The following is a 15,000-nucleotide window of genomic DNA, read 5'->3' as shown; positions in this document are numbered from 1 at the left end:
TAATAAAACTGTATTTTTATTAAATGTTGTGTTTATATAAATTTCTACTTCAGTTCAACCCACGTTTCTCTGTTGAATATTTCAAACGAAAAAGCCATGTTCTCATGAAGGTTAATTTTTTTGTAATTTTTCATACGTCCTCAAATCTCCTATGTAAGCTTTGTCAGTCGGTGAGTGACACTTCAATTTAAAATAGATATAAACTTTTGAATCGATCATATTAACTTAACGCATAGTTTATTGTTGCGGGAAACCTTTTGTATTATTATATTTTAAACTACGAGCTTCCAAGAAACCATATATATCAAAGAATTTTAATATGCTGATTTTACGTCTTCATGAAATTATATAGCATTGTATCCATTCTGCACGTTTCATTAAAGGCTATGATCAATTGATCCCCGATTGGCTCTTTAACTAAAAGTTATGGAACTTCCTATACATTAAAACATATAGATGCTTTTACTTCCTTTACTTCAGGGTTTTATTGAAGAGAGTTCATTTATGAAGAGAGACTATAGAGCTTAAATTATTTCTTTATAAACTTACTTTTCTTACTTGGGAATGGAGAAATCAATACATAGAATGACGTTCTCCTTAGATTATTCACATTATTGAGCCTAATTTCATCCGCACGACTTTTACACAGAGACCAATCTAAAACTCTTGTAAGACGATGAGTAAGCCTGTACGTTATTCAGTATACTTGGAATGATAATGTTTTTTTTTTCTAGTTTGTCACGCAACTGTTTGAAATAAATTATCCTCGGAAAAACGTCCATAATATAGTGCAAGAGACCAGGGATTATCCGATATATAATATACCTTCTCTTAATCAAAAAGCATTGCTTGTATTCCTGGTTAGCGTCTATATGATCAAGCAAGTTGTCGTCGGACCTAGGATAATTCGTCAGCGAAAATTAAAATGGTAAACAATCAAGAGAGTTAGGTAATGTCTCTGGATCAGTCACCACATTTACGTCGATGAAAACGCTAATGGGCGCATTTTAGGAAGATGTTGAAACTAAGAGAATCGTTTGCGCACAATGTGATGCGGAACATCAAAAATATATGTTGTATAAAAATGTTGTCTTGGTTTTTCCTACTGTGAAGTATCTTTTACGGCGTTTCACTCACCACACAGCAACGTAAACAATAAAAAAGGTATTTCTCACTTTGTCCACGATAATACATCTAATGTGTAACTAACACAAACACTAACCGGAACGTACATTACATGAATTATTGAACAGTATAAACAAAATGATGCTGCTGCAAACAATTAGACGTTTTCACGAACATGATTTTATTTATATTTAAGAGACGATACGCTCCACACACACATATATATATATATATATATATATATATATATATATATATATATATATATATATATATATATATATATATTAAGCAAACCCCGCTGTTAATTTGTTTGTAAGCTGGCTGATGGTTAGAGCAGCGTTACGACAGGCGGGTGTGAATTTAATACACCCTCGAGGAGAAATATTTACGGCACTGATTCGTGGTCCGATGTTGAGAGCTGCCGATTGTCAATACGACGGTTGTAGGTTCGATTCCCGGCTGGGGAAACCCGTATGTCTAGCCGCACTGATGAATAGTGATACGACGGAATAGTACTATATGTGGATGACTATATCTATATATGTGTGTGTGTGTGTACATTTTAAGTGACAATGTAGACAGCTTTTTAACGAATATTTAGATACAATACATAACAATATATAAAATATAAGTTGTTTTGTGCATTGCAAACATTTATGTTTAAACATTCTGTTATTAAAATATTTAATATTTTAGTTGAATTAGTTCGATTAGCCATCGGGATCTGCAATTTCATAAAGACACTATAAATCTAGCTCGCATGACTTCCGAACTATTCTTCGGAGCATTAGTATAAGAATATACTGAGATTCCAAATACGTACAGAGACACAGAAAACGAATGAAATGTTTAGAAACAGTAAAACTAGAAAAAAATTATGCAACTCGAAAATATATAGCACTCGCTGACTAGATAAGACAATGCAGTTATGTTTCGTCGTCTTGATATGAACGTGTCTTTTGATCGTCTAATGATTGTTTAAACAGGACATATATCAATTATAACAAAAGGTGAAAATAACAGTCACTGGGGTTTTCATGGTCTTATAAAGAACCACAGCTGGGCTAACCTTTGGTCTTGATTTCACGGGTCATCGGAAAAAAAAACGCAAATGAAGATTAGTAGAACTCAAAGTCTAGGTGGTATTTACAGCAATTTTATTCTAGATAATTTACCATTAGAAAGTTGTTAGGCTTGTCCTTTACTATCGATGTCTTTTTCCTGTTTGGAGCTATTACTGTCCGTGGACCGTGTTTCTCTTTTCAAACAGCGTTTGCTCTCTCTGACTCCCGACTCTTGAATAAATACGACCCTAACAAGCTCTCTCGTTATGCCATTTACTTCATGTGACCAAAGACAAATCGAATGATATGCATACGTTACGTGTTTTGTTTATGTTCTAACATTCTTTTCGATTAAAACATTTTCACATTAGGTTTATATGTAAATATTAGCTTGGTGCAAGGATACTGTCTTTTTTACGTTGCACTTCATGTACAAAAAACGACATTATTTTTGTGTCAATCTAATATTCATTTCACTATGGCAATGTCGTTTTTTTTACATTATAATTTTAGAAATATAAGTAATGATCATAATAATCATCGGCCAGCACACTTTTCGGCAATGTTCGGCAAATATTTAACATTATAGACTGTGGTCTAAGTGAAACCAAACATGTAATATTAAGAGAAAAAAAGGTAGTGAAAAAGGTGTTGCCCAAATATTTACAACACTCCTGATTTCTGGAATATATTGTACTATATATTTCAACAGATACGGATGCGAATCAGCATCAAATTGTGTTTGATGGTTAAAAATTATATCTCATTTTAAGTGATTTATACTTTATTCTTCATCGTATACAAAGCAGAAAGAATCATTTCCTTGATGAGAGCAAACACCTCTAGGAAAGAAAACGATGTTAGGAAAAATAGATATACTCATTGATATGCAATTTCATCCGAAAATGCGCACCTCTCATCTAGATACTAGTTAGTTCACACGGAGTTCATAAGCCCTTTGAAAGCTCTAGCATTTTTGAAAGCTTACTTGACGTCCAAGCGTTTACCTTATCGACGAAACACCGCCAGCTTGAGGGGGTAATTATGTATTAGAGGAATCAAAAGCCACGGAACATGCACGGCATACGGTAAAAAATACTTAATTTTAAAATGAGGCGTAAAACATTTAAGGACACGAATATTTCAAGTACTAAATGGACCATAAAATGAAGTATATTATGAAATAATTGAAAATATATACATAACACGTACACTGAGGAAGAGTCAACCTTGAAAACATCAATTATTTTAACTTTGTCAGAAATATTTCCCAGAGAATAGGGGGAGATAACGAGACCAAATAAGGAAACTATTAAATTCCATGTATAATTTTTATCTTCTTATAGTATAGAACTACCTAGGAATCGATAGAAGAAAATTATCAAAAAGTAGACATTCTTGCTAATTTCTCAGAAACATGTTTGATATAATTTATAATATAAAATTAAAACCTTTTCATTTGTATCGAATATAATTCAAAACCAGTATCACCCGTTTACGTACACCCTCTAAAACAAGTTGTTTATATACGCTATTTTGTCACACTGAAATCGATAATGAGTTCTAATAAAACTTACACGTTAATTTGAATATTCACTATTTTTAAGAAAACGTATTATATCATTCTGAATTACACAATTTCGAGTATAATCGAAGACTTCTGAGACCAGCAAATTTTAACGAACGTCACTGAAGAAATAGAATGTACTATTAGACAATTTTTTCACTTGTTTCTTTAACAAAACAGGCAACTGGATTTGTCATTTATTTAAAGTATTCCCACTAATGTGTTAGGATGTATGTTCATTGGTAGTTTGAATAAAAGCCATTCCTCAACCAGCGCTTCTGTCAACGAACACAAATCCTAATGTGAATTTCGCGTAACCAATCCACCGTTCTGACATTTGAATTCAAACGTATCTAATAATATTTATTTTATTCCAACTCAACAGCGCTTCTATCAAGAAACACGAACCCTTACGTGAACTGCGCGGGACCAACTCATAATTCTCGCCAATAAACGCGTAAATTGGATGGTCGAATTTGAAATATATGCGTTTATTTATTAGTCGTTTACCTTTTTTTTTTTAACCTTTTATATTTTTAACGATAGTTTCTATTGTATATTTTCAGTGTCTTTTTCCCCCTCGTTTGCATTAATTTTCTAATCAGTTGATTTCGATATCGAATTGTTTACCAAACGTGTCCACCAATCATCGATCATACCACGCCTGCCGCATGCATGAGGTGATGTCAGTCCGGCTTCAGTAAAGGTCGACTTTCTAGTCTCTTTACCAACCTCCTCGCCAACAGACCCATTCTCTCAAAACAAATCATCTTTTTTTAATAGTTTAATGTATTTTAATTCAATTTTAGATTTTGTTATTACTATTCGCGTACTGTTTACTTTCTTTCTGTGTGCCAAGTTCGCATGCGTGTCGCCATATTAGAAATTAAGCTTCTACTGAAATAGCGACTCAAGTATCACTCTTGACATTATCATTGTTTGCGTTGTGGATGATTCGTAGCGCTGAGGCTGAATGGGTGTTGGCGAGTGTATTGGAATATCGCCAATGATTTTAGTTTTCTAAAATTGTCTCAAGAAGTGTAAATAAAATCAATATTAAATTTATTAGTTTATTTCTTGAAAAGTTCAGTCATTGATCGGCTAACTACACTTTCCATTTGTCTTTATCCCACTACGAACAGAATGTGCACCAGGTCGGAAAGTGAGATTAATACCCAAAACCCCAATGGGAGGAGCATTCTGGTCCTGTAAAAATGTCTGCAGAGCCCAATCGGAATACCCCTGTGATAATGTTTCAGACAGCCAGCAATAAACTGGCTACGATCGAAAGTAAGAAATGAAAGCTAGTCGGAAATGAACTGCCAAAATACGTTTTTTTTCAAAAAGCTAAAGGTGACTGATAGCCTTCAGTTTCTGTTTGAATATTTGCCGCTGCAGAAACTTTGACTGACCCACTTATATCTGTCAGTTTAGGTGAAAAACAGACTTCATGAATTGCAACGCCGCACTTATATGGTTTTCAATTCCATATACTCTCTCTTACGCTCTCTCTCTCTCTCCTTATATATATATATATATATATATATATATATATATATATATATATATATGCGCGCGTGTGCGTGTGTAGTTTGCTTGATGTATTATGCGTGGTGTGAATGGAGTTGTGTTTGAAGGCTATATCAATGCGGTTCATAAGAAACATTTTAAACACGAGTACGCATATAAAAAAAATCATGACTGTATTAAAACGATTTATCAATAAATGGGAGTGGATTATGTTTATTTGCCAATGTACTGCTTCGTAAAAGATGATTGATGCCCAAACTTTCGAAAGTAGTGTCTCTTGTTCAGAGGGGAAAAATAAAAGGAAACATATACAACTCTTTGGCGAGGCTTTAGTTTCTCTTAACAAGGGACCTCAACACCTACCATCTCATACAACGCATTATGTTGTTTCAGACAAGGAAAAGCCTTGGCGAACAGTTTGATATTTATATCAAACCCATACGAAAATATACTTGACGAAGTCATCTCATATTGTTAACTGACTAACGAAAACATTCACATATTTTATTGACAAGGTAATTTGCATATCGATAATATAATTCACTTTGCTATTGAGCACTCTCAATATCCTTATTAAAGACGACTATTTTCCTAGCGATAAGAGGCCAGCCTGCTTTGCCAATAGATTAAATAAGCGGTTTTCTTTTTAAAATTCTTCAGATACCCGAGGTTAATAAGATACAAATGATAAACCCCCCTTTAAAATTAAAAAAGAAATGTAGTGTCGACATCATCTGACGCCATATCAAGAGTCAAGGAGGATGGAAAGATCGAGGAGAGAAAGCCCTTACCAGGGTCATGATTTTTTTATATGCGTACTCGTGTTTAAAGTGTTTATGAACCGCATTGATATAGCCTTCAAATACAACTCCATTCACACCACGCATAATACATCAATGGATGCGTGCGAAAAGGTCAAGAACATTAGGGAGGCTTATTGCCACCCAAATTTCAGTGAAGGTCAATGGTCGTTGCCAGCGAGAAATCAATATTAAATGAGTGTTTCGATGAGGCCAGTTTATTTGCAAACGTTATCGACAAAGGTGGAAAGTACTGGATATTTGAGGAGTATTGTTGTCAGAGAGAAATACTTGATGGTGGCCTGTGTGAAACTCTTAGTGAGTGAGTGAGTTAGTGAGTTAATAATAATGATAATAATAATAATAATAATAATAATAATAATAATAATAAAGGTTAGACCGAACCGCCACAAGGGCAAAACATTAAGCGCTACATTGAACCAAGAACACTCAAAGCGAGAGAAATATGTGGAAGACCTAAGAAATATAAAATTCCAATCTTTGGATCAAACAGTTAAAAAATAATTTGCATAACTATACAGAAAATATTGCGTACGTTTTATGAATCTGTCAATCGGATGTTGTGATATATGAGAAACCTTTCTAGAGTTAATAATGCGCATACAGATTTTACAGATTTAATATTTCACCATTAACCATTAAAATGAAAAACTGCATTGTTTGCCGGAAAATGACGATTTACTTTCATTCGAAGCAGTGTGTCCTACATTGTGTTGTTTTTTGTTCGATATAAGTATTCAACGCTCAGATCCTCAGAGGTGCATTGTCAGACTTAAATGCGCGCAGTTTCATTGTTTGTGGCATTTAATAAAACGGCTGAAATAAAATAACTAATGGGGTAAAATATCAAAACTAGTGATTTATATACTACAAATTAATTAGTCACACCTTACGCAAGAAAATAACGCAATTTGATTATTGTCTAACTTTTTGATGGAAGTAATGTACAATTTTCATGATAGATAGTTTTGTAAAACTGAATCAAAATGGTAATTTAGAAAGAGGGGGAGGAGAAATCGACATCGAGGACAAGATTTGTTGTGACTTAATTACAGACAGTAATGCTTAAAATCGCTGAAATTAAAGGCAATCTCTTGTATCCTTTAGATAATCAACATGAGCTATAAAATCTCACCATAGAATTTAAATAAGATGTTAGAGGAAAACCACATTGAGTGGAGGGGGACTAAGAAAAACTCTGTAATTTCGTCCTATCAAATGTCGCGTTGGCATCGGATTGCACAACAGTAAATAGACGAGACGAGTCCAAAGGATTGATATGAAAGAACTACTCAGAATTCCAATGGTAAAAAGTAAAGGGGGCGGAGATCGTAGAGAGGATTTTAGTAGCAGTAGTAGTAGTAGCAGCAATAATAATAATAATAATAATAATAATAATAATAATAACTAGAGGGGTATGTGGAAATTCCATTGGGAACTCCTTCATATGTAATATATTGATGTTGGCATTCTAGAGATGGTCAGTGTAAAATGTTTTTGATTCTGATGGGGTATAAGACGAATGGCTTCGCCAATCATTTTTATAACCCACGGCTGTGCTAAACAACCAATGAAAACGTCGCAAAATTATAAATTTGTCGAATTTGGGATTCAATCAGTTCGCCGTTTGCTACGTCACAGGCCACATTTAATTCTTCGCCGCCATCTTGGTTACTGATCTGAACTACGCCGCCATCTTGGTTACTGATCTGAACTACGCCGCTATCTTTGTTCAACATAATATCTCAGAACTTGGTTACTGATCTGAACTACACCGCCATCTTTGTTCAACACAATGTCTCAAAACTTAACAGTCACCGTAAATGAGGACGCTCTGATATTGTAGCTATTTTATTTAAACTGCAAAGGTATTTATCTAAGCCAGCAGGGACAGGGTCGATACGAGTTTTAGAGTGCGTGAGACGATCGCTGGTGGGAAATTACCTGGTCTGGATGTAAAGGAGGAGTAGCTGATTATGCAATCAAGAAGAACCGAGATGATGGATTGGATGTTGACTGGTTAATTGAGATGCCCCGGCATGATCCTACCAAACCCAACCCGCAATATATAAGCCCGTGCATAGCAGAAAAATCAGATTTTTAGGGATTTTTCGCAGTGTGCAGAGAGAAACTGTCCACTGCTCCCCACCCAGGCGTTCAATAAGCAATCGTTCGATAATCGATTGAAAGCAACAATCGGTTTTCTAAGGCACGGTTCGTCAACTGTCGTTCCCACTAGAAAGAAAAAAAAATCTTGCAAATGATATTTTATTTCTTTTAAATTGATTCGCCTGAGAAAAACTGTACATTTTTAATATTTTGTTTCTCTTTTTATGAATAATAAATTATACGAAAACTACAACCAGCATCGATTATTATTAGTGTTAATGCTTACAAGTGCACTTTAATGAATAACCAGTTTGGATGCGCTTTCTTTCATCAGAGGAAAGAGGATAGCAGGGATGCACCCAACGCCATATCAACGTTATATCCACCCTATCTTCGTGAGAGTTATTGCGGCTGCGTCGCAGAACATTATTGATGGGAGTCCTAACAACCTAGAACAACACAAATTGTACGTGGTTGTCACTGTGAGCTGAAAACGTTATATTTATGTACACGACAGAGATTCAGCCAACAGGAAAAATACTAGACGAACTTAAAAATATAAGACTCTATTATAACTGTGTGGCCACTGTGGCGTTCTTCGTGTTTCATCTTAACTGAAGGAAGTTGTAGTCGTCACACGAGACGTTATATACAGAGTGATCCCCTCCAAAAAAAACAAAAGCTTAATGGAAGTCATCTAGAACATATGCTGTAGAACGGAGAAAAAAAAAGGGCAAAGTCTTTAGGGTTTTGATGTGATATTTTTAATATAATAAACTAGTTATAACAAAAGTTTCATTTCATTCGGACAAAACACAAAGAAACGGGGCCTAATTAGAGTCGGGCCCGTTTTGGGGGTCACCCTGTATTTATTTAGGTATTAAACCGCACTAGTATATAAAAAGAACTAGTTAGAATAAGATAATTTGGAATTTTAAACAGTGTTGTCTTAGTGAGCAAAAGGTTGGGATAATTATTAGTATATAAAATATGAGTAATATTATAGTTTGATTTATGCCGCCATATACAAAATCCAATTAATAAATATGAAACGAATGGCTCAACAAGATTGGATCCTAACAGGCTGTTTGACGACGGTAGGCTTTACAATACATGCGATATCGCTATATTCAACATATTTTCTCTATTCAATCTTTCTTAATCCGAATAGGTTTTAATTTCGCGGTTCTCGTGAATAAACACAATAATGATATCATTTGCCAGGCATATCGTTCACTACGTCAATACAGAAACTGCTTTTTTTCTCACAAATTGCGCTAACTTGCGTTCTACTTGTGATCACTCGACTGGTTTTGACTGGTCTTTTCTGGAGGTATAGGGTACTTGATTGGAAGTTTGTCGGGTTGCCGTTTCCAACCGATTGTACGGGGACCCTAACTCTTTTTTAGCGCTTAGAGCGCTGCTATTTCATCAGCTGTATGATATTGGGATAGTTGTAGTGCAATCTCGCCATTAGATAATGGCGCTACTTCTATTTTGCTGGGCTTTTACAAGGGCACACCTTTCTAGGCATGACTCGGCTAAATGAACCAGTGTATGTACACTTGACGTCAAAACTGACCCACTTTGTCCAGCACCCGCTCCCCAGGCTGAAATTAAACAAAAAAAAAAATGGAATGATAGCTCAAACAAATATCACGATCAAACCTCCTAAACAAAACACATGCCTATGAGGTCGTATTCCGTGGCCTTAGAATTAACCTGTGTGATGAAGAGTTTTACCGCTGAGAAAACTCCCCGGGTATCTTGGTACAAATTTACACACCTCAATCACCCCTAACTATTTAACATGACAGGGTACCTCTCTCTTTGCCGTAAGGAATCAGATAGTTATATGCATACTTTTGTTCATTCAGAACGCATGTCACTCCCGAGAGAATCGTATACCCGTATAGGATCATAATAAGTCTTAAGAAAAAAAGTACGGTTGCCGAATATGTGGTAGGGCTGTTGATAGCACATTTTACTGCCTAGAAAAAAAAATCTTACACATGTTTTCTAGCTATTTATTTCTCACAATCTTTCTCTGGTATATCGTTTATTTTATAGATGTTTACCGAGCCTCAACTAATGTCCATTCATTGTATGATATTCACAAGATGAAATCCTCCACCTACCATCAATACCAAAATATTCCCTCTGTCTAAATTTCCTTTTCTCTCTGTTCGTCTAAACCAAGACAAAAGTTCCATGAGCGAATTTTTATTTGTAGAACAATTCATCAGTGAAACAAAATACCGCGATCAGTTTCCAGGCTTGATAAAATAGGGCATAACATAGTATTTAAGACTAAGGTAACCAAATATTTGTTAGCCGTTCTCTAAAATATGTAGACTTACTTCAAATTCCATCATTTACTGCATTGTTTCACTGGGCGCCTAGCAGTCATTAACACATATACTCAAGTGGCATTTGGATCTTGACATCTGGTGATTCAATTTTTTTTTTAAATACAATAATAAAAAATTAAAAAGTAAAAATAAAAAATCAATAATAAAAAATAAAATAAAATATTAAAAAATACAGAATTAAATATTAATGAATTAAATAATTTAAACGAAATATAATAAAAATACAAAAAAAAATTATCAAAAAATATGATATTTTTTTTATAAATTAGTTTCTACATTTTCTCTGCGAGTAAAGAAAACGTTATTAGCGCCTTGATAATCGGTGCAGGCGATACATCTCGATGTTTACGTGTTTTACGTCTGTCACTCCGAAGGACATCTGCTTGCTCTTATGCGCGCAGTCTATAAACACCATTTTCAATACTTTTTAACAGGTTGAGTATTGCCAAAGTGGCAATGAAATAAAACCCCAAAAGCCTGGTTCGGCGAGCGATTTATTACGAGGGAAATTTAGGATCAATTCTCGTTTTAACAAGTGCCGTCTATGTAATCAATATTTAACGTGCGCCCTTTTTATGTAAGTGTTAATACACTTCTGTTACACATTTGTCAATTTTAATTTATAAAAAACCCTTGCTACTTTTTTTCAATCACAAACAACGCTAAAAAAACAAGAATCTTAGTTTGCAGTGCGATACAGATTAATACCTTTATATTCATGTAGGGATTCTTGTAAATCTACAAGAAATAATATACACAGCAAAATCCGCTCCTATTTAGTTTTGTCAGTATAACATAATATTCAGAGAAAAAAAAACCGAAGTTGATCGCTGGGAATACGGTATCAAAATACAACACAACAGATACTACACTTTTAAAAACAACATGACTTACATCCTCGGATCTATCATTACGTACCAAGATGTAGATACTCTCTGCTAACATCTGATAATAAAGCATGTAAAGATAGTATTATGATGATTGAACATAGAATGCAGTACAAACGTATAAAAAGTAAGTAACAGATACAACACGGCCTACACACTTATAACAGAGGCATATAGTATACGCTGACTGAGAAATAAAGACGTCATTACTACGAAGTTCGTATTATTATTATCTGCTACACTTCTTTTAAATAGGAGATAATTCATAGGAGGATTGCTTCATGACGAGCTAAATTATATTAGAAGTTAACGTCACATAAAAAGATTGATGTAATACCTAGGGAGCTTCTGTAGAAACAGAAAACGCAGAACAAAGCATGAATCGCATTTATTTATTCAAGCAATACAAGGAAAGAAAATGAAAGATACACAATCAGCCTTTAAGTAGGTCCGTTTATTTTGCAATGTTTAGCGTTTCTTATGAGGCCGAAAATCTGCCGTACACGATTTGCTAATCGCATTTCTCATGCAACGTATTTAACTAAATCTATTTCTTACGCTTGCATTTGCAGGTGATCGATTAGATAAACGAGCATCTTCCATGTGACTTCACAGATTTTCTTAGCTATTGACGTTCGCAGATGTATAGAATCACGTTTATTAATAAACGACAATATTCAAATCATACGTGCACATGCGCATATACGACGTGGTTGATATATATATATATATATATATATATATATATATATATATATATATATATATGAGATAGATAGATATATAGATAGATAGATATATAGTTATACCAATATATATATATATATATATGAGATAGATAGATATATAGATAGATAGATATATAGTTATACCAATATATATATATATATATATATATATATGAGATAGATAGATATATAGATAGATAGATATAGTTATACCAATATATATATATATATATATATATATATATATATATATATATATATATATATATATATATTACATTTTTACTCCAAACAAGGCACATTGCCACTTTGGTGTAAGGTGCTACTATCAGGGGCAGCAACTACTGGGGCACTGTATCGAGATTTGGGCAGCAAGATGTCGGTTCACGTTACACTAGAACGTCTGCATGTTAAGACAGTTGGGGAAGCAGAGACCTGGAATGGAATTCCAGAGTCTAGCGGTTCTGGGGAAGAAACTACTGGAGTAGAAAGAGCTTTTACATCTAGGAATCTCTACTGCGTGGGGTGGGATTTTGCTGCCTATCGGATTTATCGAAGGTGTCTACGTCGTGGGGGCACAAGTATCTGCAGTTCGTCAGAGCGTTCACCATTAAAATACTTGTAGGACAGGCAGAGAGATGCAACGTTTCGTCGATGGGACAGAGGCTGAAGCTTAGATGCCAGTTCAGGGCATACCAGATTGGCGACTCTCTTTTGAACTTTGTTTAGGAGCGGGGAACTACCAGCAGATGCACCAGCCAAAATGTGAAAGCAATACTCCATACATGGGCGAATGGCGGCCTTATAGAGGTACTGGATACTTTTAGGTATTAGTACTTTTCTAGCACAGTAGAGAAAGCCTACCTTCTTCGCATCGGCCCTGGCAATGTTTTCAATGCAATTGTTCCAACTCATGTTTCCTGTGCACGTTAGGTCAAGCAGTTTGAAAGATGTACTCTCAGATAGCGAGTCACTACCCATTTCTATTGGTGGCAGAGAAGGTTTATTGTAATTATTGAAGGAAACCATTTTAGTCTTGGCACCATTCAATGTGACCATCCATTTTTGTCCCCATTCCACTACAGATTGGAGGTCATCCTCTAGTGTTTTTGCCATTTCTTTAGTTATGTGTTCATTTGTTTTCCTGTCATGCCTGTTATAGTGTGGTGTAATCAGCATATATACCCATCGTAGCGGCAGTTTTCTCGGGGAGGTCATTAATAAATATTAGGAACAATAGAGGTCCAAGGATAGATCCCTGGGACACTCCCGCGTTTATATCACATTGTTTAGATGGACGACCGTCGAGGACAACCTGGGGTTTTCTTTTCTCTTAGAAGGATTTAATTATGTTAAGTATTCTACCAGTGATACCGCATGATTTAATTTTCCTTAGGAGACCCTCATGCCATACCCTGTCAAAAGCCTTAGATATATCTAGATCTGCCGTTCTGTCCTCCCCCGCTTTGTCCAGTGAATGATATATACGTTCAGAGATTACAGTTAGGATGTCTGCGGTGGAACGGGCTTGTCTAAATCCATACTGTTGGTAAGTCAGAGGTTTAGCATCTGTAAGGTGATGGACTAGAGCATGGTTGATTATGGTCTCGTATATATACGGGCTTGTCTAAGTCCATATTGTTTGTCAGTCAGAAGTGTAGCATCTGTAAGGTGACGGACTAGAGCGTGGTTGATTATGGTCTCAAATATTTTGGCGAAAAGTGGGAGGAGGCTAATGCGGCGATAATTTGATGGGTCAGTTCTTTCGCCAGAATTCTTGAATATTGGTACCACAGAAGCAGTTTTCCAACAGCCCGGAAAGCATGATTCATTAAGGCATTTGTTGTAGAGTTTTGAGAGAACTGGAGCTACTTCAGCTGAGCACCTTTTTAATAGCAAAGCTTGGATAAGATCAGGTCCATATTCTTTTGAAGTGTCAAGGTTTTTATGATAGCATGCACCTGAGCAGGGGTGATTTTAAGATCGTCTAGCGTGGCGTCTGGCCGCAAGGAAAATCAGGCAGGGGGTGTTTGGAAGGGTCCAGTGTGGAGTTTGAGGCAAACCGGCTGGCAAGCATATTAGCCTTGTCGGTTGCTGTGCAAACAAAATATATATATATATATATATATATATATATATATATATATATAAATATAAATGAAAATGGACCTATATGTGAGGATATTCCCAACATATAGCCAACGAAATTCAATCTGCGCACACAGAATATAGGTTACCCAGACCTGTAGAAAAATCTTTACTCCAATTTAAAAAAAACTATTTTGAGTCTTTGCACTTGAAATTTTAGATATATAAAACTTGAACATGCATCATTGGAATCAAAGTTTAAAAAAAAGGACCTATGTGGTCTCTACCAAATTACTCAGCTAATTTTTCTCTTAGCATTTGAAAATTTACATAAAGTGTATTAACACATAGGGAAAACATGTTAATCATTATTTTCTGACAACTTTGCTTCCAAGAGGTCAAAAATTAAAATATTTTACGTTTGCGGTATCTAGCAAATTATTAACCCAATTTTGGGTCCAAAATTTGTAATTTTACGTAAAGAGTATTCAGACATGCAACAAGATTTTGGGCTAAAATTTGGCTGGCAAGACGACAAAGTTAACAGAGTATATATTTGCATACGCTACCAAACTCCTCGGCTACTTTTGGGTGTAAACACTTGACATTTTAGATCTAGGTTTCTTACACATGTATCAACCATTTGAATTAAATTTGACACCAAAATAAAAAAATATGTTAAAAGATAGAAAAGCATTAACGTACA

Source organism: Euprymna scolopes, chromosome 42, assembly GCF_053919585.1.
Source record: "Euprymna scolopes isolate OS-2025 chromosome 42, ASM5391958v1, whole genome shotgun sequence".
In the NCBI taxonomy this organism is placed as follows: domain Eukaryota; kingdom Metazoa; phylum Mollusca; class Cephalopoda; order Sepiida; family Sepiolidae; genus Euprymna; species Euprymna scolopes.
The sequence above is the reverse complement of the archived record's forward strand: the minus strand, read 5'-3'. Positions refer to the sequence as shown.